We start from the raw sequence: 24,375 nt of genomic DNA on the forward strand, positions 1-24,375 counted from the left end.
CAAGACTAAAGCTGCAGGCAGTGAGAGGCTTGGACAATAGGTACAGCATCTGCCATCTCCTGTTTTGCCCTAGCAAATGGCTTCTTTGTAACAGACAAGCATTGCCTTAATTTCAGAGCATGTAGTTTGGCCCTAACCTCTGTCCATTATCATCAGCTGGGTGAGACCTCAACTATCTCCTTCAGGAGCCTTTGGAACCAAGAGAGGTTTTGTCAGTCTCCTAAAAGCCATGGGAGAATGGCTCTGATATTTATTTGTTTATTCCAGTGATTTTTTTCCTCTGGCTACGCATACTGTGATGGGACGATGAGCTGCTTGTGCGTAAAATGCAAGTCCCTCAGAGTTTGATCAGGTTTTCAAACCTCTGCCTGTGACGGAGCCCCTCCAGCATGGCTGCGTCAATCACTAGTAGAATCCGAAAGTGGCTGCTTTCGGAAACGTTTCCAACATAAAAGCTCCTTAACGGAAACACGTCGTCTGGCCTCTCGGCGTGACAGTTTCCGTCGAGGTGTGGGTGTCCCTATAGGAGGTCCTGAGACCTCCCCACTGGTTTCGCTTGAAGCGTCTCTGAGCCATCCCTCCGACTCACTTTCCCTTGGAGTTCTTGCTCGCCCTCTACTGGTTCCCTCTTCCGCTGCTACTGCTCTCTCAACCTCAGGGAGCCTTTGCACCTGCGGCGCTTTAGATGTCAGTTCCCTGACATCCACCTCCCCTCCAGGGCCCCCTTCGCCCCCTCCCGTCTCCTCTCCTACTGGCGGTGAGGAGGTAAAACCCCTGAAAGAACCTCCCTCATCTTCCGACGTCGCGAACACTTCCTTCCACTTGTTGCTGTTCCTACTCTCTAGGTACTCTTCGTCATCAGAGTCCACTCCATCTTCCAACTCCGACTCCGCGAACCCTTCCATTTCCTCTTCCTCATCGGTGGTGCCGAAATACTCCCTCCTAAACCTTGCTATAGGCTGAGGTTTCCTCGGGAACCTTTGGTGGAACGTTTCTGTTAAAACCTCGTCATTGACTTCCTCTGCACTTACCCAGGTGTTTTCTGACTCCGGTTCCCCTTCCCACGCCACCAAATACTCCACCTGATTACCCTTCCACCTGGAATCGAGGATTTCCGCTACATGGTTGCGGCGTTCCCTCTCTTCCAAGGCTGGTCCCCTGACGTGCTCCCCTTCACGTCCCCCCCTGTATGGTGACAGTAACGACCTGTGGAACACTGGGTGCAATTTCATGTGGTTGGGTAATCGGAGTTTGAAAGCTACCGGGTTGACCTGCTGAATCACCTCAAAGGGTCCCAATCTTCTGGGCCTCAGTTTCTTACAACCCCCTTTGAACGGCAACCCTTGGGTTGACAACCACACTTGATCCCCCACCCTTATGGTTTCACCTTCCCTTCTGTTCTTGTCTGCCTGCTTCTTATATTGTGCCTTGGCCCTTTCTAAGTTGAGCTGGAGCTGCTGATGGATGGCTTCCATCTCTTCTACAAAATGTTCAGCCGCTGGAACGCTCCATCTCTCCCCTCCTTCCCCTGGAAATGCCCTGGGGTGACACCCGTAATTAGCCAAAAAGGGACTCATCCCTGTGGACACATTCTCCGCATTATTGTAGGCAAATTCTGCCAACGCCAACTTTTCGACCCAATCGTTCTCTCTGTCATTGACATAACACCTAAGATATTGTTGAAGAATGCCATTTGCCCTTTCCGCCTGCCCGTTGGTTTCAGGGTGCCGGGCAGTTGAAAAATTAACTTCCACGTGTAGCAAGCTCATGAGCTTCCTCCAGAACCTGGAAGTAAATTGTTTGCCTCGATCTGAGATCACCCTCGAGGGAGCCCCGTGCAACCTAAAGATATGTTCCACAAACAACTTCGCCGTTTCTTCCGCTGTGACTGCATGTGAGCATGCTACAAAATGGCACATCTTAGTTAACAGGTCTACTACTACCATGATGGCTGTTTTCCCCTTGGACCTTGGCAGATCCGTCATAAAATCTATTGATATCGCTTCCCAAGGCCGTTCTGGTGTGGGTAAAGGTTCTAATAACCCTGCCGGCGCCCTTCTTTCCCCTTTGGCTCGCTGACATTGGTCACACCCTCTTACATACTCCCTTACATCTTCCCTCACCTTAGGCCACCAAAATTCCCTGGTAACCAACCACATGGTTTTGTGTTGCCCAAAATGTCCCGCCGTGGGGCTATCATGCAACTGCTTGAGTACTCTCCCCCTCAATTCACCTTCGGGTATATACAGTGCCCCTTTGTAATACAATGCCCCATTTCTTTCCTCAAAACCTCCGGGGCTCTCGCCCTCCCCCCTGAGACCTCTGAGCTTATCCTGGGCATATTCATCATTTTCCGTTTCCTCCACCAGTTCCCGTTGCCCCACCAGCGCCGCCCCACACACCCAGCGGTCCTCCGGGATGACATGTCTCTCTTCGATCACCTCCTCCCCTTCCCAATATTCTGGTTTGCGTGAGAGCGCATCCGCCCTGACGTTTTCTGGGCCTGGCACATAACAAATCTCAAAGTTAAATTTGGAGAATTCCTGTGCCCATCTCACTTGTCGTTGGTTGAGCACTCGAGCTGTTCTCCAATACTCTAAATTTTTGTGGTCGGTGCACACTTGCACCTTGTGTTGTGCCCCAATTAATAAATGTCTCCACCTCCGGAATGCTTCGTGAATGGCAAGTAGTTCCCTGTCATACACCGTGTAACTCCTCTCGGACTTATTCAGTTTCCGCGAGAAGAATGCACACGGTCTCCACTCCGACGCACTCCTCCCCGGTTGAAGAAGGACCGCCCCTATAGCCCGGTCGGATGCATCTGTTTCCACTCTCATGGGTTTTTGTAAATCCACATGCAGAAGTTGTTCTTCCGAGGCGAAAGCCCTTTTCAGTTCTTCAAAGGCTCGATCCGCCTCCACCGTCCAAACAAATTTCTTCTTGCTGCTGAGGCAGTCGGTGATGGGCGCCGTCAAGTGGGCAAAGTTCTTGATGAACTTCCGATAAAAGTTCCCAAACCCCAAGAATCTTTGCACGTCCTTCTTGGTTTTCGGTGTCTTCCATTCCAGTACCGCTTGAACCTTGCCTGGATCCATGGCCAATCCCTTGTCTGACAAGCGGTACCCCAGGAATTCCACCTCCTTGGTATGAAACTGGCACTTCTCCAGTTTCACCCACAGCTGGTTGGCTTGCAGCCTGCCCAACACTTCTCGAACGTCCCTCACATGCTGTTCCTCATCTTCCGAATACACCAACACGTCGTCTAAAAAGGCCACACAGTTCTTGTAGAGCAAAGGTCCCAGAACGTGGTTTATAAAAGCTTGAAAACAGGCGGAGCCCCCTTGTAGACCGAAGGGCATAACGAGGTATTCAAAGGCTCCCAAAGGGGTAAACATGGTGGTCTTCCATTCATCTCCCTTCCTTATGCGTATCAGATTGTACGCCCCCCGCAGGTCCAGTTTTGTAAAAATCTTTCCCTTCCTTACTCTGGTCAAAATGTCGTCAATTCGGGGCATAGGGAAAGCCAGGGGCTCCGACACTGCATTGAGGGCCCTGAAGTCACACACCAGTCTCGGTTTGTCTGTGTTCTTTTTGTCCACAAAAAACACTGGGCTGCCCCCCACCGCTCGGGACTCTCTGATGAAACCTCGCTTCAAGTTTTTGTCAATGAACTCCCTCAGCTCCTGCATCTCCCTGTCTGACATGGCGTACAGCTTGCCTACTGGGAGTTGGGCCCCTGGGAGTAGGTTGATTTGACAGTCAAAGGGTCTATGCGGTGGCAGTTTGTCTGCTTCCCTTTCGCTGAATACGTTGCTCAGATCTGCGTATTGCGGGGGCACCTTCCCTTTGCCCATCACTTCCATCCCCGCTAGGGTGACTCTGTCTCCTCCCGAGACCTTCCCCTCCTTGCAGTGTTCTAGGCAATGCGCTGACCCAAAGGAGACCACCCTCTGATGCCAGCCCACTAGCGGATCGTGTAGCGCCAGCCAGCTCATCCCCAAAATGATGGGCGCTCCTCCCAGGATGGCCACATTAAACGCTATCTGTTCGGTGTGCCTTGCCACTCTCATTATCATCGGGACAGTCTGTTGGCTAACTTCTCCCCCCAACAGCTCTCTGCCGTCAATCGTAGTCACCTGCAAGGGGTTACTTAAAGGGATGGTCTGTATCTGGTGCTCAGCTGCAAACTCCTTACTCATGAAATTACAGGAGCTGCCTGAATCCAAAAGCGCCTTGACCTTTAGTGGGTGTCCGTTTGGCAGTTCTAGTAACACCTCTATCACTAAAGCAGGTCTGGGAGGTTCTGGCATGGGCACTTTCATTGCTCTTTGGCCTGGCTGCTGTGCCCCGACGGTGGCAGCCAGGCGTTGGCTTTTACTTGCTCCTTGCTTTCCTCTTCCTTTCCCCCAACAGCTCCTGCCATCCCTTGCCATTCCTTTCTTTGTGGGCAGACTCTGGCAAAGTGCCCTGGCTGTTGGCAGAGATAACATCTCTTGGCGCTCTTTCCCTCCTTCTTCCGCCCTTCACTGGGATTTGAAACTGCGCGCGCCCGCGCTGTTCCAACTTCCATCGGCTCTGCCGGCGGGAAAGATGGCTCTGGAATGTCTGGAATGCGGAACTCCCTCCAACGGTCTCCTTTCCCTTCCCGCCTTTCCAAAGCCCTCGCCTCCTGGCGCGCTCCTATGGCCAGCGCAGATTTGGTTAATTGGTCCATAGACTCCGCCCTGGGCCCCCGGGAAAGCTCATCTTTGACGGTTGAAGAAAGCCCCTCTTCGAAAAGCATTTGGATGGGCTCCGCCGATAGGTCCCACCCCAATTTATGAATCAGCATAGTAAATTCAGTCCAGTACTCACGGACAGATCTGCTTCCTTGCTGGCAAGCCATTAACTGCCTTCGCACCACCCCCTGCTCAATATCGCTGGAAAACATCAGGTCCATGGCACGAAAAAACTTCCTCGTGTCCTTTAAGATCTCATTATTCGCTGCCATCAGGGGTCTAACCCAATCTTTCGCCCCGGATTCGAGATGGCCAATCACATACGCCACTCGCGATTCCTCGTCGGGGAAGTCATCAAACTGCAAGTTTAGAGCGTATTGCATCTCTGTTCTAAAGGCATGATAGTTCCTGGGATCCCCCCCGAATTTCTGCACCAATCCTGGTACCTTTCTGGCGAGCGGGGTGGTTTTCTCCTTTCCCTTTTCTGCATCCTGAGCCCTCCTCTCCTCAAGCCTCGCCGTTTGCAGCGCCAACTGGATCTCCAACGCTCTGTACCTTTCTTCCAGGCTTGGACCCCCTCCAGCTGCTCCTGCACCCCCGGTTCCGGCTGGGTTGCTCATGATGCTTCTCTCTGCACAAGCTGGCTTTCGGTGACTTTCGGATTGCTGTGATGGGACGATGAGCTGCTTGTGCGTAAAATGCAAGTCCCTCAGAGTTTGATCAGGTTTTCAAACCTCTGCCTGTGATGGAGCCCCTCCAGCATGGCTGCGTCAATCACTAGTAGAATCCGAAAGTGGCTGCTTTCGGAAACGTTTCCAACATAAAAGCTCCTTAACGGAAACACGTCGTCTGGCCTCTCGGCGTGACAGTTTCCGTCGAGGTGTGGGTGTCCCTATAGGAGGTCCTGAGACCTCCCCACTGGTTTCGCTTGAAGCATCTCTGAGCCATCCCTCCGACTCACTTTCCCTTGGAGTTCTTGCTCGCCCTCTACTGGTTCCCTCTTCCGCTGCTACTGCTCTCTCAACCTCAGGGAGCCTTTGCACCTGCGGCGCTTTAGATGTCAGTTCCCTGACACATACCTCTAAACATTTTGTGAATCTAAGTATGGCCTCATTGAGGGGCAGTATTTCAATATGTGTAGGAAAATGAGAGTACCCCTAAACATTTTTGTTTAGAAAAAAACACTGGTTTATTCCATATATATATATATATATACCATATTTATCCTCCCCATTTCATCCTCACAATAACGCTGTGAGCTAGGCTAGGCTAAGAGATGGTGACTAGCCCAAGATGACCCAGTGAGCTTCATGGGTGAGTGGGGATTCAAACCCTAGTCTCCCAGTTCCTAGTCCAACACTCTAACCATTATGCAATGGTGGCTTTCATTGACATGTAGGATCTGCAACAATATGCTGTTGTCTGGAGTGTTTATCCTCAGGATTCCATTCCATTCCCTCTCTGTGTTTTTCCATTTTCACTCTTGAGTCAGCATTCTATGCCCACTGAGCATGCTTCATCCTCACTGAGCTCTTTTAGTGGTCCTGCCCCTTCAGCAAGGGTTCCCCCATTTTTGTCATTCTTCTGTAAACTTTGCTGTTTCTCCAAGTCCACTAATGTCTGTTCCTTGGATATGAGTGGTGATGTTCTGGCTTCATAAGCAACACCATTCATAACCTGATCATTGGAACTAGAGGGAGAAACAGACCTCCCTAGGAAATAAATTCTATATCTATAAACATATATTAGTACCAATGTTATGCCCATTTTGTCACACGCACCCCTTGTTGTTCCTTTCCTTCCTCTGCCTCCATGGCTTTAATTTTTGTCCTTTTCCAATATATGTTGTTACCTGTTGTTCATTTCGAGGAGGAAACCCTTTCAACAGACACAGATTTCAAATAATGTTTGCTTGCTTTTCTGGAACACAGTGTGGGAGATTAAAGCCCAATCCCTGCCTTTATTCTTAACATCCTGGTTGTTATCAGTTTAGGACAGATGTAATGCCATTTTGAGGTTGCTAGTGTCTGTCTGTGTTATACCTTGAATTAAGCTTTCATTCCATTGTCTTTTGTGACATTAGTAAAAAAAGAAGTCTAATTTTCAGGAATAAGGCTTTTTAATAAATACATAAATAAATGGTCTGATGAATATACTCTTTGCCCGATAATTTGCTCCTTTAAACAATCTGTAGAAAGTCAAATTTATTTTCTTTTTAATCATCTGCCATTTGTTTACATCCTCTCTATACTGGAAATGGTCCATCTTTGCAGCCATGTGGCTTCTGATCTGAAAACATCACACTGAAATATTGCTTTCTAATGGAAACAAGGAAATCTTTTGATTCCTTTCCAACATATATTCAGTACTGAAAGCTGGTCTCTAGTAGCTAGAGATGTTGTGTTTGCATGAGAGCTCTGTAATTCATTTAATCCTTCCTTTCTTTCAAGATGTCTGCTGCATCCACAATAACATCATCCAGTTCAACATTGGAGGGCATTGCACAGAACAGCACTCTCTGATCCCCTCAGCCCCAGCAAGCCTCTGCCATATCTGAGGCTCATAGATCCTCAAGGCCTGCTGTCATGTTTCTTCTGGTAAGGAACTCCATTCGTGGCCTGGAGAAAAATGTCTTCAAAACCCACAAGCTAGGAGGACTCGCAAGCTCTGACCACACTATACACCGAGGGTGAAACATTTTTTAGCCAAAGTAGGTACAACAACAGGTATGACACTAACCTCTGTGCATTTAGTTAGGGGTTTCCATGCTCACGTTCTCCAGCCTCTCCCATGGTTGCCATGGTGCAGCAAAGATGTAGTTTGGGCCTCTTGAATTTCTGCCTCTCAGAATATTCACCTTTTTTCATGGCCAGTTCACAGCAATAATTCATCCAGCCTTATGCTGTTCTGGTGCTCTTTTTTACCCCATTTGGTAGGGCTTATTTTTCTTCATTACATTATCCCTGCCGATCAGGGACCATGTGGTGATTTTGATGATGCCACAAGGCTGCAAAACAAACCATCATTGGCTACCTTATGGCTCCTTGAAGAGCAAACAAGGCTCATTGATAGTGAACAATTGTTTCTGGATCATTAACACTACCACTTTCAACAGGTCAACATGCAGGTCACTTTTAGAACCAAACTGAAAAATCAACCAAGGAAGGGGAGCTATTGACCAAAATGCATCACTCTTTTGGCTCGGCCCTTGTCAGAACAGAGCTATTCAGATAAGGATATCTGCATGACTGCTGACTCAGAAAACCAAATATACAACATACAAGTTTACCTGTGAGACAGGTTAAAAAGCGCAGAAAAACAAAATGCCTCTCTTATCTATTTAGAAACCAAAGCGGGCATGGCAACACATCAAAAGTTCACTCGGTGCTTAAGGGTGTGGAACGAAAGGGTAATAGATAGATGTGTGGTGCATCAAGGGGGTTCTTCTCTCAGCTTAACCCTTGGGGCAATCCTCTGATGAACTGGCAGTCACTTTTCATAACATGCATATGGATGAATGATTAAGATGATAATCCTGACATGAATGTTCATGTTGCAAAGCCTAGTTGCTGAAAACCATTACAGAAAAGGTTCGCCTTGCTTCTTTAGCTAGGGTGTATTTAAATGAGCATTTTGTAGGTGTGTATATGAAGGATGGGGAACCAAAATTTTTCAGAGGAAAACAATCTTCTGAATTATATACCTATTGTATGGAAGTTGACAACTGGACAACAAAAGTGGATTATACATGTCCTAATGGTGACCAAAAGACTGGTATTGATGATTTAGAAGAATAAAGATATGATCCCCTTTAATCAATGGATTGATGACATGACAGCACTCGCAAAATATGAACAGACTGCTTATAGATGCTGGCATTGTTTGGACAAATATATTGAAATTTGGAAAGAGTTTATACAGAATATAGTAAGTTATAAATATATGTCTTATGGCATAATATTGTTTATTTGTTGTTGTTGTTGTTGTTGTTTAGTCGTTTAGTTGTGTCTGACTCTTCGTGACCCCATGGACCAGAGCATGCCAGGCACTCCTGTCTTCCACTGCCTCCTGCAATTTGGTCAAACTCATGTTGGTAGCTTCGAGAACACTGTCCAACCATCTCATTCTCCATCGTCCCCTTCTCCTTGTGCCCTCCATCTTTCCCAACATCAGAGTCTTTTCCAGGGAGTCTTCTCTTCTCATGAGGTGGCCAAAGTATTGGAGCCTCAGCTTCATGATCTCATAGAATCATAGAATCATAGAATTATAGAGTTGGAAGAGACCACAAGGGCCATCGAGTCCAACTCCCTGCCAAGCAGGAAACACCATCAGAGCACTCCTGACATATGGTTGTCAAGCCTCTGCTTAAAGACCTCCAAAGAAGGAGACTCCACCACACTCCTTGGCAGCAAATTCCACTGTCGAACAGCTCTTACTGTCAGGAGGTTCTTCCTAATGTTTAGGTGGAATCTTCTTTCTTGTAGTTTGGATCCATTGCTCCATGTCCGCTTCTCTGGAGCAGCAGAAAACAACCTTTCTCCCTCCTCTATGTGACATCCTTTTATATATTTGAACATGGCTATCATATCACCCCTTAACCTCCTCTTCTCCAGGCTAAACATGCCCAGCTCCCTTAGCCGTTCCACATAAGGCATCGTTTCCAGGCCTTTGACCATTTTGGTTGCCCTCCTCTGGACACGTTCCAGTTTGTCAGTGTCCTTCTTGAACTGTGGTGCCCAGAACTGTACACAGTACTCCAGGTGAGGTCTGACCAGAGCAGAATACAGTGGCACTATTCTGTCCTTCCAGTGAGCACTCAAGGCTGATTTCCTTAAGAATGGATAGGTTTGATCTTCTTGCAGTCCATGGTACTCTCAAGAGTCTCCTCCAGCACCATAATTCAAAAGCATCAATTCTTCGGCGATCAGCCTTCTTTATGGCCCAGCTCTCACTTCCATACATCACTACTGGGAAAACCACAGCTTTAACTATACAGACCTTTGTTGGCAAGGTGATGTCTCTGCTTTTTAAGATGCTGTCTAGGTCTAGCTTTTTAAGATGCTGTCGAAACTACCAACATGAGTTTGACCAAACTGTGGGAGGCAGTGGAAGACAGTAGTGCCTGGTGTGCTCTGGTCCCAGTGGCAGTCCATGATGTGGAGTGAGAGTAGAGAAAGACACAGGGGACTAGATATTACAGAAGGACAGTAGGCAAGTTAATACACAGCTGTTGCCTAAAATGGCAGCCCCATGTGATGTGCAACATGCAATCACACCCAGATAAACAGGTGCTTGAAAATGTGCGCATCATACCATTACACTCAACAGAGACTCGGGATTGCCTCTGGCACTTACAAGGTGTGACCAGAAAGTTCAGTGAATGGTCACATAAATTGGACAGCAGGAAATATTTGAACATACAATCAGCATAGGAAACCCACAAAATGCTTACAATTGCGTACAGGGATGAAGCTGTAACTCGAAAGACAGTGTATGAGTGATTTATGTGTTTCCGTGAAGGGCGGCAAACCATCGAAGATGACCCTTGGTCTAGCAGACCATTGATGAGCAGAACAGTGGCAAATATAGAATTCATGAGTTATTGATGCAGGATTATCGGAAGAATTGCATATTCCACGTGAAATCACTACTGAGGTTACTGAGTTGTCCCACCCTCCATATTCTCCCGATCTCTAGCCCCACTGGATTTTTTTCTGAAACCTGCACTGAAAGGGCACAGATTTTCCAACATTTCACATGTCCAAGCTGCTGTGATGAGGGAACTGAAAGCAGTATGAAAAAAGAACTTCTCCGGAAGTTTCCAACAGTTCTACAAACGTTGTCAGTGGTGCATTGTATCAGAGGGGGCCTACTTTGAAGGCCTGTAAGGTATCTATTTTCAAATATTTCTCGCTGTCTGATTTCTGTCACCGTACTTTCCGGTCACACCTTGTAAAAGCTGGCCAGGCATCTTGGACATGTTCCTCACTTTTAAAGAAGGTACAATAGCCTCCAGAGAGAGGCAACTCAATGGCAGGATGCACACCTTCACCAGCAGCTCTGTGTGGTGGTAGAGACAGGGTTGATAGTGTTGGCAGTGTCCAGGTGCATGGCTGCAGAGTGGGCAGCAGTTTCCTAAGTAGGCCAATGACATCAAGCAGTCCGCTGGTGGTCACTAGATGCTGACTTACACACACACCTTTGGTGCCCACCAGTTGCACTCGGTGGCGTTGGTCATTGACTATCACTCTACTTGCTCTCCAGTCACTTCTGCTGGCTTGCTGATCTCCCTGCTTTAGATGTTCCAGAAGTTCCAAGCATTCAGTTGTCATCCTTCTGAGGCTGTAGCAGAAGACCAATGTTCCAGTTTGTCAAGGGCTCAGCAAGCCAAGATCTTAGGCGAGCTGAATAATTCAAAAAGAAGCCACAGGATACAATCTATTCCCCAACACAAGTCCACCAGCTTCAATGGATTTAAGATTAGTTCTCCAATGAATAACTTTGAATGCCAAATGCGATAATGAAAAAGAAAAATCTGCTCACAGCAAGTGCATGAAAGAAGGGGAACTGTATTTAACTTCATCTGGGGGAAAAATAGTGAGGAAAAGATGCAAAGGCTATAATAATGGTTGGATCTGACGGGGGGAAAATTATGAAACTCATTTATGCACTTCGGTATTACCACAGTGTCAATTTGTTTCCTTGTGTAAAACTCAGAGCGTAAATTATACATTGTCACCCTCATTGTTGGTGACACGATTGTCCTGCATTCCAGCTGTGCGCTTTAATTGTAAGATTTATTTTGACATGAAAACACTGATCCAGATAAGGGGAGCAGAAAATGTCAAAGCAGAAAATAACGTGATCACACACACAAAAAAATGAGGTTTTCAGAAATATTGGTCACAGTGGGTAGACAGATGTATAGGCAATTCTGCAGTGGCAATATAGAATAGTGATATCTCTGAGGCAGCTTAAAGCAAGCATGAAATGATTCCTTTTTTTGTAAAGAATAATAGCCATAATTTCATCTCTAATGGAACTTACACACAATAAAAAGTTGCTAAAATAGAAGAATGTCACTGGTTAGAGCAGTTAAAGGGTGTGTTATGTAGAATAAGCATTATTTTATTTTTTTATTATTTTATTTTTTATCATGTGATCCAAGAAACATTGCCATCACATTCTGCCAGTGATAACATTATGCAAACGGATCGAATTGGCTACCATATTGCTGAGATTTCATCCTGGCTGCTGGGTGATCACTGGTGGTGTAGCATCACCAACATGGCCAATTCTAGAGAGGAGGGGGGAAAAACCCCATATGGCCAATCCATGAAGGAGAGACAAAGAAATGAGACAAAAGTAATAGCAAACATTCACTGAGTGGCACTGAGAAAACTTAATAGTTGACACAATTTCTATTTCCACCAGAATTGTGAGTATTTGGTTGTTGTTGTTGTTTTAAACAATGATTGGTGTAACCACAAGATTAATGTTCTTCTGAGTAGTGAATATATTTCAGACCCCACAGGGTTATGGGTTTAGCTTTAGGTTTTTCCTCAGACCTTGGGGAGTCAAAACAGTCATAGGTTTGGATCCTACTAACTAGGCTTCTCTAGAGGGAGCAACCTTAGAGTCTTAACAGCAGAGCAAGAGAGGTGATTTTTCACTAATCCTCCCTTCCCTCTACAGCCACTTTTGCACCCCCAAATCTGTCCTGGAGGGTTGGGGGAAAGGACCAAAGTGATACAAGATTAAAGGAATCTGTCTTTTATAGCCTGAGGAAATGCCAATGCTTTCACATGGCTTGCTGTCAGATAGGAGCCACTCCAGAGTAGCTTTAGAGTGACTGGGGATGGGCAGGGTAGAAATTCATCATCATCATCATCATCATGCTTGAAAAGATTAGATTGCTGCTCATCATCTGCCTCGGTTCATCAGGCAGAAGGTAGAAGGACCTATTGAGGGAGCTTAATAACTGGGCAGATTCTTCTGTATATTAGGGGAATTGTATACAGATGTGTACATTAGGAGAAATTCACTGATAAATTTTCATGAGGATGTAAAAAGTAGAAATGATGTGGAAATGTGGAGAACTGAACTTAAGACTGAAAAAAATGAGCAACAGAGAGAAACTAAAATGGACAAATTCTCTCATCCCTACATGTGGGTGCGGCCATGCATTGATAGAGACCAGTACTTCCTTGTATAGTGAAGTTAGGCACTTCCTCCTTCATGATCAGTAGCAAGATACATATGTGGGGTTTTTTCCAGGAAAGTAACTAACCAGTACCTTGGGAACTTCACAGTGTACAAAGTAGCACACTGCCCACTTGACGTTCCTTCTGGGGTGGGGTGGGGGAAATCCCCTCTAGCCAGGTTTAAATAGCTACTGTCACTCAGCAGAGTAATTTGAAAGGATAAAACACCCTGTGATTTGCAAACAGACTTATGTTTATAGATATTGTGTTTGCAGTTGGAATATTGCTTGTATTACCTTACTGGGAATTGAGAGTGTTAAAAAATAATTATTATAGATTGATATTTAACTTGGCAGGTTTTTGTATTTCATCATCAAGATCATGCTGGGACCTAGATACCTTGCCAGGCTGTGTGTGTGTGTGTGTGTGTGTGTGTGTGTGTGTGTGTGTGTGTATATAGGCATCGAGATCCTGTTATGCAGCTAATAATCTATCATTTCTGAATCAGACCTCGGGATACAGTGGTGGGATGTGTGTTTCACTAGCAGTTAAAGCTATGCTCTCCCCATAGTTTCCTTCCTTCCTCCCTCCCTTCCTCCCTTCCTCCTTTTTTCTTTTCATTGAGATTCCATCAGTTACAAAATAAAGAACAGCTAACACAGGATACAGGTTGACATGCTGAGCATATTAATACCGTTTGACTCCTTACAACCATTTCCCTTTTACAGCATCACTAAGCTTTGATCTTACTTCCTAAGTAGATTGGACCAATAAAGAACCCTGAGCACCAGGAGACCACCTTTCACCAGCCTGCCCAATGACAAATGTTCTAAAGGCATGTCCGTGTGGGTGCTAGCTGTGTGCCAGGCCCAGATAAGGTCCTTTATTAAGGTACCATCTCCATCCATTGCCAAATATTACAAGAGAATAGGACCCATCCACTGATAGCCCACTCCATCCCATTCTGTTTCCAAGTTAAAATGACTTCAGCTTAGTGCTCATCGACATTTCTGATTGTCCCATGCCTAGAAAGCACAGGTGTGAGTGGTTTTACCTTTACCCTGTTGCTCTCCCCTGGAAAACCATCTCTTTTGTACTCTATTGGAACAAACAACAATCTACAGAACGCCCCATTGTCAGGGTACACAGTGACTTGCCACCATTGATCTGCTTGATAAATTATTTCAGAATAGAGATACATTAACTAAGAAATGATTGACTAGACATTTAGAAAGCATATCAACTGACAAATGTTAGGGCAGGCCAAAGGCATTTGGCCACTCAAAAATAAGATGGATGGTTATTTGTCAGCAATATGAAAATTGCTGAATAGGAAGCAGTTCATAAGAACGTGGTGGAAATGATAATCTGCTATTTATTTATGAAATACAATTATGGGGTGTTTGTGCTAAGAGGATATAAGCTACTTGCACTAGCAGGCAATGGAAGGGTGCACCCAGTTAAAGTTAGGGGAGTACGTTTGTGAGTGCTTCCTATTGGGACATTTCAAAGTTTAACAACCTATATTTCCCGTGATTTGCAAATGCTGCACATATTTTTGTTTTAAGCTCTACTGGGGGCTCTTTTGACTAGAAAGTGAGTCAAGCCCTGAGATTATTTAGAATTTGGGCAGTCAGCCATTTTTCTTTTGACGTTTCCCCCACACATGGGACTGCAGGACTAAATTGGTCTTCATTTAGTTATTTCCCAACAGCATGGGGCTGGGCAGAAAGAGTTAAACATGGCCCCACAATGGGATTGGAAGCTGTCTGCTTCCCATTCACTGGACTGATTATCTGAAGAGCCAGAAGGTGGTGATAACCACATGCATGTGTCTTGTATATCCGAGTCTGTGTCAGGATAGCTACAGTTGCTATAAGCATACAGCTGCCAACTGATTGCCAAGAACAAATGCAGCTCCTGGCCCCCCGAAAGGTTAGCCAGCCTTGAGTTAAGAGCTACAGTTACTCAGGATTATTTGTCACCATGCTTCTTATTTCATCCACTTCTTCCTCCCTGTTCCCCTTGTCAGATTGCTCGGAAAAGTCAAAGGTATACAGCAGAAATGATTGATGGGGCACACAGTTTTGCATAGCTGGCTCTGAGGAGGGTTGGCAAGCTAGCTTGACAGCAACCAATCAGAAAGGCTGATTGTAAACAGGAGGGAGAGAACCCTTATTTACCATAAAAGAAGGCACAAAAGACAGTGGAGACAATGGAGCAGGGGGAGGCTAAATTAATAGTACTTGCTCCCCTATTCCATTTACAGTGGTACCTCGGGTTACGAACGCTTCAGGTTACAAACACTTCAGGTTACAGAGTCTGCTAACCCAGAAATACTACCTCGGGTTAAGAACATTGCTTCAGGATGGCAGTGGGAGTCCCCATTAGCTAATGTGGTACCTCAGGTTAAGAACAGTTTTAGGTTAAGAACAGACCTCCAGAACGAATTAAGTTCTTAACCTGAGGTACCACTGTACTGCCACTCAGTCGCTGTCATCCCCTTCCTAGCTTCAGAAAGTGGGGTGCCATGGGAAAGGCCTCTGGTGGTGAGGCACATAAATAGAGCACATGAACATCAATGGATGAAGGCTAAGACATTAGCATTTCTGGAGCAGACCCAGAACTCCTTGCCTTCTACAAGATTCTAGAGCACTGCGGGGCATGCATGTTGAATTGCAAAGGCCTGCTGGCATAATAAAGTCTTCAAGAGACACCTGGAATCCAAAAGCAAGGATGCCTGCAGAATCTCTGTTTGCAGAGTGTTCTGCAGCATGGGACCAGCAGCACTATTCACCCAACTTCTGACTGAGCCTGTTGGGCTTCTATAACTTGGGGATTGATCAGCCTCTGGATGATCTCAGTGATTGGGTCGGGCGGTCCTTAAAGTATCTTGGATCCAAGTTATTCAGGGCTTTGTATGCCTACACAAGAACTTTGAACTTGGTGCAGTTACTTTTAGAGTGTTTTGCAGCAATTGTCTTGGTAATGTTTGCAGCAAGCCTGTACATCAACATTTCTATTCTCTTTCTAAAAACAGAAGGAAGCAATGAGGCTGAGAGAAGAATAATGGCTCACTTCCCCCACCCTCAACTAGCTTGTGGGAACATAGGAAGTTGCCTTATACCGAGTGAGACCATTGAAGCTTCACTTGACTAGTAGCCGCTCTCCAATATTTCAGATACTCCCAGCTAAACCTTGAGCTGCAAGGGAATGAACCTGGGACCTTCTGCATTCAAAGCAGGTGCTCTGCCAATGCCCTATTGTCCACTGAGCTCCCTTTGCAGCTGAGGAGAGATTTGAACAAGCCACTCTTCCCACAGCAGAGAGCGCACCCTCTTTGTCACTCTGCTGCTGTATCAGCTCTTGCTTTGCAAATGAGATCCCTTCACCCTGAAAGTTCTCAAACCAATTCTTGGTTGATCTTGTAGCATCCTTGCCTTCTTTTGTAAAGTTGGCACATTCCTGGAGAAGTAATTAAAGTGCCTGGTTTTTGTGTGTGCATTTTGATTTACTTATCCAGCACGAGTTTTTTCCTGAAATGAGCAAAGCCTTAATGACATTGACAATTGGAATATGCAAGAGATAAGGCAGTTCAGGGAGACATGTGGATGGAAAGCTGTGGCACCCTGGCTTATCTAGGGAAATGCTGAGAAGCAAATCCCTGGGAGGTTGGTGATTTCAATTAGCCCAACCAAAACAGCTCCAATTTATCTTTTCCAAGAGTGGATCTTCCAGAGACTTTGAATTACCAGGTACAAAGCGGGAACATTTCACGAGTGCTTGAGCACAGGGCCGTCAATTTGGGAAACAATCTTATCTTTCCTACTTTGCATACAACAAACCCTACTTCATTAAAGAAATCTTTATTTGGAAAGAATGAGGTTTAAAAGGGGCTTTCCTAGCAGAAATAGTGGGGGGCGAGTAGAATCAGAAACCACCAAAGGTAATGTAAGGTTTCAGCCAGTTTGAGCTGATGGATTAACACCATTCATAGGATCAAGATTTCAGAACGCTTTGCTCTGCTTCCCTTAGTTCTATATGTGTAGCACGACTAATAGGTGGGATCATCTTAATAGATGGTCCTGGTTGCGGGCAGGCTCCTAAACCTGTCCCCCCCACCCTGGCGGGGGTGGAGCCATCACCCTCATTCAGGGTGGCACCATGATCACCCAGGGCTATTGCCCAATCAATTTGAATGGGTGATTGTGGGGGAATGTATAAAAGCATCAGCACGACGTGTGCCAAGCACCTGCTTCACACTGCCAAACACCCGCCCACCCTGCCTTTAATTTAAATGTCCTTTGGCCTTGCTTTGGCCTTTGGTTGGTTGCCCTTCTTGTGTTGGGGACCGGGTAGGAATTTTTCCATTTGGCAAATTGGCATGGGTTAATTGGTTTTTGCCTACCTCTTAGCAATTGTCACAACTTTGTAAGGTTTGGTGATTAGGGATTGGCTTATTGTTGAGTGGAGGAGGGGACGTCAGCCATCGTCTGCCCCTCCATTTCAAGGGTATTCTGTTAAAGGAATCTGGGGCCTGGATCTTGTCCGAAGTCCGCTTGATGGGCTAGGGCCATGCCAGGCCTCTGGGAACACCAGGGGAGATGCAGGCGGGTTCCCCTGAAGCAATTTCCCTTTGGGTGGTTTACCCTTACAGACTTCCTGCAAAGGGGGCAGGAGTCAGAGATAGTCTTTTGCCAATGCCTAAGCCAATACCGCTCTCATTTCCTGTAATCAATAAAGTTGTGGCCAAAAAAATTGCCCAATAACCTTAAACAAAAATTCTGTGTCTGTGTGAATTTCTTTATGCTAATGGGGGTTGGCTTGAGGGTTTTGCCACACAACCATTGCTTAGGGTCCTTCTCCCTAGTCTCATAAAAAAAGAGAGACAACACTTAGCTAGTTGCCATTCTCACCAAATCTTGAGCACTTCCAGACTGTCCACTATTTTTGGGTGGGTTTCGACCACACACCCATAAATTCAGGGTGCAATCTACTAAAGAATGGGAAGTTTTTGTGTAAGAAACGGTCTTCCCCCAAAGTTCAGATTTACTGTGTTAAAGAAAGGGGGATGCACTGGAAAGTATGGCATAAAACTTGCATTGAGTTCACATCATCTAACCTCCCTACAAACAAATCAGAATGAATGCTCACTAAGCTGTCAGCATCATCTAATCTCCCCGCAAACAAGTCAGGAATAATGCACAATAAGTAGTACGTCTGAAAGAGCCTCCTGTGATTTCCATATGTTAACTGTACATGGTTTATGTTGTGGCAGAAACATGGAATAATTTGGCTCATAAGAGCAGTATCCTGAAAGAAAACATCCTTATTTTGTGTGTGTGTGTGTGTGCGCGCGCACTAGCTCTTACTAGTCATATTTAATGTGCTTTTTATTTAACAAAAGGTATCAGTGTATAATCCAAGCTATAAAATATGCTTGTTGACCTAGTGAGCTGTTTCTATTTAGGAATATTTAGCACAAACCACTGGGAGAGCAATCCACCATTTTCCCTTATCAGTCCCTTCAAGCCACTGGCCTAAATAGCGATTACATCAAAAGAATAATTTGGAGAAACCTCTGAAGGCAGGAATTGCTTTGAACCTTATTATACTGTACCAGTAAGATTAATTTGCTCCCATTGATCTCCTCAAAACTGTTGTAATGATGCTAGGCTGACAAGTTAAATACTTTGGGAAAGTGAAAAAAAATGCTCATTATCTTCCTTGAAGGATGATGATAAAGTAGAAGTGTGAGGAAGCTCGCCCTAGAAGTAATTGAACGGAGCCTGGCCATCGGTACGTCCAGAGGTCCTACCTATGAGCATTGGTGATTGAGCCATTTAATTATTCACACTGAGTTAGGAGGAAGAAAAATCTACTAACAATTAATAGGCTGAGGGAAGCCATGGAATCTTCCCCTTTGATTTAGGATACATTGTACTGACCAGGTCATACATGAGATAGAACTTGCACAATTGCCTCTAGCAACACAGGAAGCTCGTGGATTTGTGGACTAGCCAATTCAAATTCCAAGGGGTTGGAGTTGGACAATATGTTCTTGGTGGCCTCCCCTCCCTGAACAGGTCTACCTCTTCCCTATCTTTTCTGGTGCTTATTCATATACAGTGGTACCTCGGGTTACATACGCTTCAGGTTACATACTCCGCTAACCCAGAAATAGTACCTTGGGTTAAGAACTTTGCTTCAGGATGAGAACAGAAATTGTGCCACGGCAGCAGCAGGAGGCCCCATTAGCTAAAGTGGTGCTTCAGGTTAAGAACAGTTTCAGGTTAAGAACGTACCTCCAGAATGAATTAAGTACTTAACCTGAGGTACCACTGTTCTTCTTCAATTGGGCCCAAACTGCACCACCTCTCAGAAGAGGACACAGCCTTATATTAGCTCAATTTATCCCAGAATTGTCTAGAAACACTGGGGAGAGTCAGCCAAATCATGAACTTTGGGGTCTTAAAAAGCCCACCTCAAAGGAGAGGCAATGTTCTAAGGTCCTCTTTTCCCCCAGCTCAGATAAAAACCTGCACCTGGTGAGCATTCCCTCCTCAATAAATCCTGGCTGCCCTCCTTCATCTCCATGCTCCCCCAAACAACAAGTGTTGCACCAATTGATCAAAAAACACTTCAAGCACAATTTCAGTAAAGGTAAAGGTAAAGGTACCCCTGCCCGTACGGGCCAGTCTTGACAGACTCTGGGGTTGTGCGCCCATCTCACTCAAGAGGCCAGGGGCCAGCGCTGTCCGAAGACACTTCCGGGTCACGTGGCCAGCGTGACATCGCTGCTCTGGCAAGCCAGAGCCGCACACGGAAACGCCGTTTACCTTCCCGCTAGAAAGCGGTCCCTATTTATCTACTTGCACCCGAGGGTGCTTTCGAACTGCTAGGTTGGCAGGTGCTGGGACCGAGCAGCGGGAGCGCACCCCGCCGCAGGGATTCGAACTGCCGACCTTTCGATCGGCAAGTCCTAGGCGCTGAGGCTTTAACCCACAGCGCCACCTGCGTCGTAGAATAATAAATAGCAGTTCCCTTAAAACTCAGACATCCTGATCTAAGTGCCTTTCTCCCCATTGTGCTTGTATCATTTTGTGGTCCCGTCTCTTTCTCTGCTCTTTTAGATGCAACATCTTATAGAGAAGAAGAAACTCTTCATGTACACCACAACTGCGGCTAGGATACTACTAGCCGAAAGATGGAAAAGTGATGAGGTACCAACCAAGGAGAACGGCAACAAAAAATGATGGAGTATGCTGAAATGGCGAAACTAACTGAGAGAATAAAAGATAAAGACAATAGAGACTTTAAAAAACTAGACTGGGAACCATTTATGTCTTATTTACAAAAATATTGTAAAGAAATGGACTCATTAGCAGGGTTTGATTAAAGACTTACAATGAAAAATAAAATAGAAAATATGAACAAGAGGTTAGAAGGATAAGAATATTAAAAATTCCAATAAGAGAATGAAGTATTAAGAATAACAAAATAAGCAGAAGATATAAATGTACAAAAAAAACCAAACAAACCAGAATATGAAGTTCGGAGAAGTCATGGGTGGGAGGGGGATTTCGATATTGTTTTTTGTATTATACATGCTTGTGATAATGATAAAAATATAAAATCCAATAAAAATATTTTAAAAAAATAAATAGATGTGGCATTTTATGAAGATTATGCTGCAACCCCGCAGCAGCCATTTTCTGTTATGCCAAATGCCCATGGCAGCTGTTTTGTAATATACCATGTCCCCATGGTGGCCTCTACTTGTGGAGACCCCCTGTCCAACTTAGTATTACTTGCATGCAGTGGTTGAGGGTATGTGGATTAGTTTAGTCTGCATCAAAACACAAACTGAACCAGAGCAGTCTCTAATAGCCCTCTTCTCTTCACCCCTGTCTTTATTCGTCACTCTTTTCTTCCGTTCCACACCCCTCCACTCCTTTCTGCTTCTTCTCTAGATTCGTCAACAGGATGGCCAACAGTTATGTAAGTGGGGGTGGAGGAAAAGCCTCTGAAAACTCTGAAGAAGATGAAATCTTCCATTAAAGCTTAACTCTAAATGCAAAATTCTTCCCCTCTTTTTTTTCCTGAAAGAAGAAGCCACAAGGCTAAGGAGAGATCTGCTTGAAGAGATGAAAGGACAGAGGGGATTATGTGGGAAATGGATATTTCAGTATAAAACCTTAGCAACTGTCTCCAACCTGATAATGATCAAAATATCATGGAGCAATTTAATTTCTCATTTTCAGATCTAGGAAATGTCCTTCAGCAAGAATGCATTTTCTTCACAGTGTATTAAATATACTAAAAAGGAAAAAAAACTTTCAGTAAAAGTCTTGCAGACTTGTATTGTTTTATCCTTTTTATTCCTTGCCTTTAAAAAAAACAACAGCTTTATCTTCTATCTTCTTTGCAAGGGATTCCCACTGGGATAATAGTGTTGTGCCTGTCAGACTCCCCTTTCCTTTATTATTTAGGACAGGCATAAACATAAAAGCACAATAGATACTCTCCTTTCCAGACATTTGGACCAAGGAAGGGATATATCTCATGTCACCTTCAATTAGTGCTGATCTGCAGGTTGGCGGGTCGAGGGGGTGGGGGGCAGTTTTGCAAGAAGAAAAGAAAAAAGAAACTTTTATTGAAATCCAAAAGGTGGGAGCTTTGGCTAATTTTTTTTTTTCATTGAGAAAGGGATTCGAGGCTGCTTGATTCCTTAGAGTGGTCACTGAATGGTGCAAACATCACCTACATGATCACATGATGCTCTATCACCAAAGCTCAGTTCCTATATGCATGGATCACCAATAAACTTTGCCTGATGGTGGAGCAACATGGGTGCCCTCTGCCCAGTCCACTAAAGAGATTCTGTCGCTTGTAGGTTGGGGACTTTGCATGATTACTCAATCCCATGGAGGCCATTTTTTTTTAAAAAAAGTAATTGGACATTTGTGAAAAGTCAGACTCAATGGGCAGGATTCAACTAAGCTGTTGTGTGCATGGAATAAGGGAGCATGTTGGGTGGCGAGTTCCCGACCCCCCCCCCCAGGTGGAAATAATGACACATGACACAAATATTAAGGTTAATGGGCTAAAAAAAGGCCACAACTTTATTGGTTACAGGTGAAGAGCGGTATTGGCTTAGGCATTGGTCCTAACTGACTATATCTGACTCCAGCCCGTCTGCTTGAAGTCCGGGAAGGGTTAACCACCAGTAGGGGGAGTGCTGCTGATGCACATCAACTAAGAACTCCCCAGGGGTCACTGCTAGGAAGAGTGCCTTGGGCCCTAACCTCTTTAGGCTTCAGACAGGGCCACACCCCTCAGAATCCTTTAATGGACTACCCTTCCACATCTGGGGCAGGTGATGGCACTACCTCCCCTCTTCCATCTACAGAACAATACCAATGCCTAACCGCCAATACCTTAGGCGGAAGTGGCCTTTTTGGAGAAAAGGATGGAAAAATCCAATTGTACAAGAGGACCAAGTTCTCCACATGCATTCCCCACTTAGCACTACACTGAATTCCACCTCATGTGCTTAGACCATGCACAAATCTCTTGCCAACTCAGGTATGCATGCACTGGGCCTTAAGCCTAGGAGCACATGGGAAGATGGAGGGATTGTGTTTTGTGGGTTAGGGAGAAGGAAGGAAGGAAGGAGTTTGGATTTGATATCCCGCTTTATCACTACCCTAAAGAGTCTCAAAGCAGCTAACAATCTCCTTTCCCTTCCTCCCCCACAACGAACACTCTGTAAGGTGAGTGAGGCTGAGAGACTTCAGAGAAGTGTGACTAGCCCAAAGTCACCCAGCAACTGCATGTGGAGGAGTGGGGAAGCGAACCCGGTTCACCAGATTACAAGTCCACCTCTCTTAACCATTACACTACACAGGGTCTCAGTAGTGGTAGTAGTATCAGGCAGGGGATGATAAAATGGCAGGGCAGAAATTATCTGGTGACTCTTGATTGGAAGCCTGATGGTCAAGCTGATGGAGCCAGTCAAGAAGTCCCCAGTCCATGCAGCATCATCCACACATTCAGTGTATAGCACTTTGACTACATAATCTTTGCATTTGAACTCTAATTCTGTTCAACACTTATCTTTATGCTTCTCCTTGATGAGGAAGCTCACTGAGAGAGGGTTGCATTTCTGTTATGCCCTGGACAACATCATTGAGGGCATGGCAATCTCTGATGTGGCTCACAAGTGGGCTCAGAATTCCCTAGGTTATTTTCCAGCTCTGTTTTTCCAAGCCCAATTAGAAGCCAAAATGGGAGGGCAGAGGCACTCAATCATAAACAGCAACAACATCTTTTTTATTTATACTCCACCCATCTGTCTGGGTTGCCCCACCCATTCTGGGTGGTTTGCAACACATATAAAAACACAATAAAACATCAAACATTAAAAACTTACTGATACAGGGCAGCCTTCAGATGTCTTCTAAAAGTTGTATAGTTATTTATCTGCTTGACATCCGATGGGAGGGTATTCCACAGGGAGGGTGCCATTTCTGATGGGAGGGAGTTGGGGCACAAGAGAGAGGCAGAAAATCTAAGCTAATGAAAAACAGGGAAACAATCTCCTGGTTGGGGTAAAGGAACCACAAACTTTCCAAGCACTTTATCATATTATGCTAACATTTGCCCAGACTCTTATGGTGATAAGAAATCCCCAAACTCTGTTGGAAAGCTCTCCACATTCTTCCAACTCCTTAGTCATTTGTCAAAAGAAAGACACTAAATCTGGATTTAAATAGAAGTGTCCTAAATTGAGATGGATCTGCTGTCTAGGATGGAGCAATGAAGGCCATAGGAACAAAGTGGATAATAAATTATGGACTAAATATGGCGAGAGAAGTACCCATACTATCCACAATCTAGTTTCGTTCTATTGTGTAGAATTATTTATAGTCCCACCTTTCATTGTGGAAAAATAACAAGGTTTACTAAACAAAAACAGTACAATAAAATAACAATAAAACATGAACTGAAATATCCAGAGTTCAGTAAACTTGGTACTAAGGATCAGTGCCCAAGGATGCCCACATGAACATATATGTTTTTACCAGCCAGCAGATCACTGCACAATGTTGGGGACACTGCAGATAAGGCCCTTCATAAAAATGAATGCAGATACTTGATTGGTCACACAGGTTGGTTTATGTAGATGAGGATTCCCCCAAGCATCATGGAGATATGTGATGCCAGACTAAGCCACAAGTCAGACTGGATTGTCACAGGACACTTCCAATGATGGCAATAAGATAATCATAAGTAACAGCACAATGGTGGTGTAGCAAATATGGATAGTCATTGGATAACGCTGCCTTGAGATTTGTTTTACAATCAAGCAGTGTATAAATTCTAGATTTTAAACAAACACTTTATGATCTATTTTAAAATATTAACTATTGAAGGAAATCTGTCCCAAT

The 24,375-nt window shown here is 45.0% G+C and overlaps 1 long non-coding RNA gene across 4 annotated transcripts in view; it reads left to right on the forward strand.

Annotated features, from left to right (window-relative positions):
• LOC309371212 overlaps positions 1 to 21,122 on the forward strand; it is a 36,724-nt gene extending 15,602 nt beyond the window's left edge. Inside the window, exons 5-6 of one of the 4 annotated variants that reach the window (XR_014168916.1) lie at positions 7,169 to 7,315; positions 20,896 to 21,122. This is a non-coding gene — a long non-coding RNA (uncharacterized lncRNA). The remainder of the gene's footprint in view (positions 1 to 7,168; positions 7,316 to 20,895) is intronic. The other 3 variants (XR_014168915.1, XR_014168917.1, XR_014168918.1) reach the window with 3 other exon arrangements.
• The last annotated feature ends 3,253 nt before the right edge of the window (positions 21,123 to 24,375 follow it).

This window comes from Podarcis melisellensis (assembly GCF_964234715.1).
Source record: "Podarcis melisellensis genome assembly, chromosome: 5".
Taxonomy (NCBI): Eukaryota; Metazoa; Chordata; class Lepidosauria; order Squamata; family Lacertidae; genus Podarcis; species Podarcis melisellensis.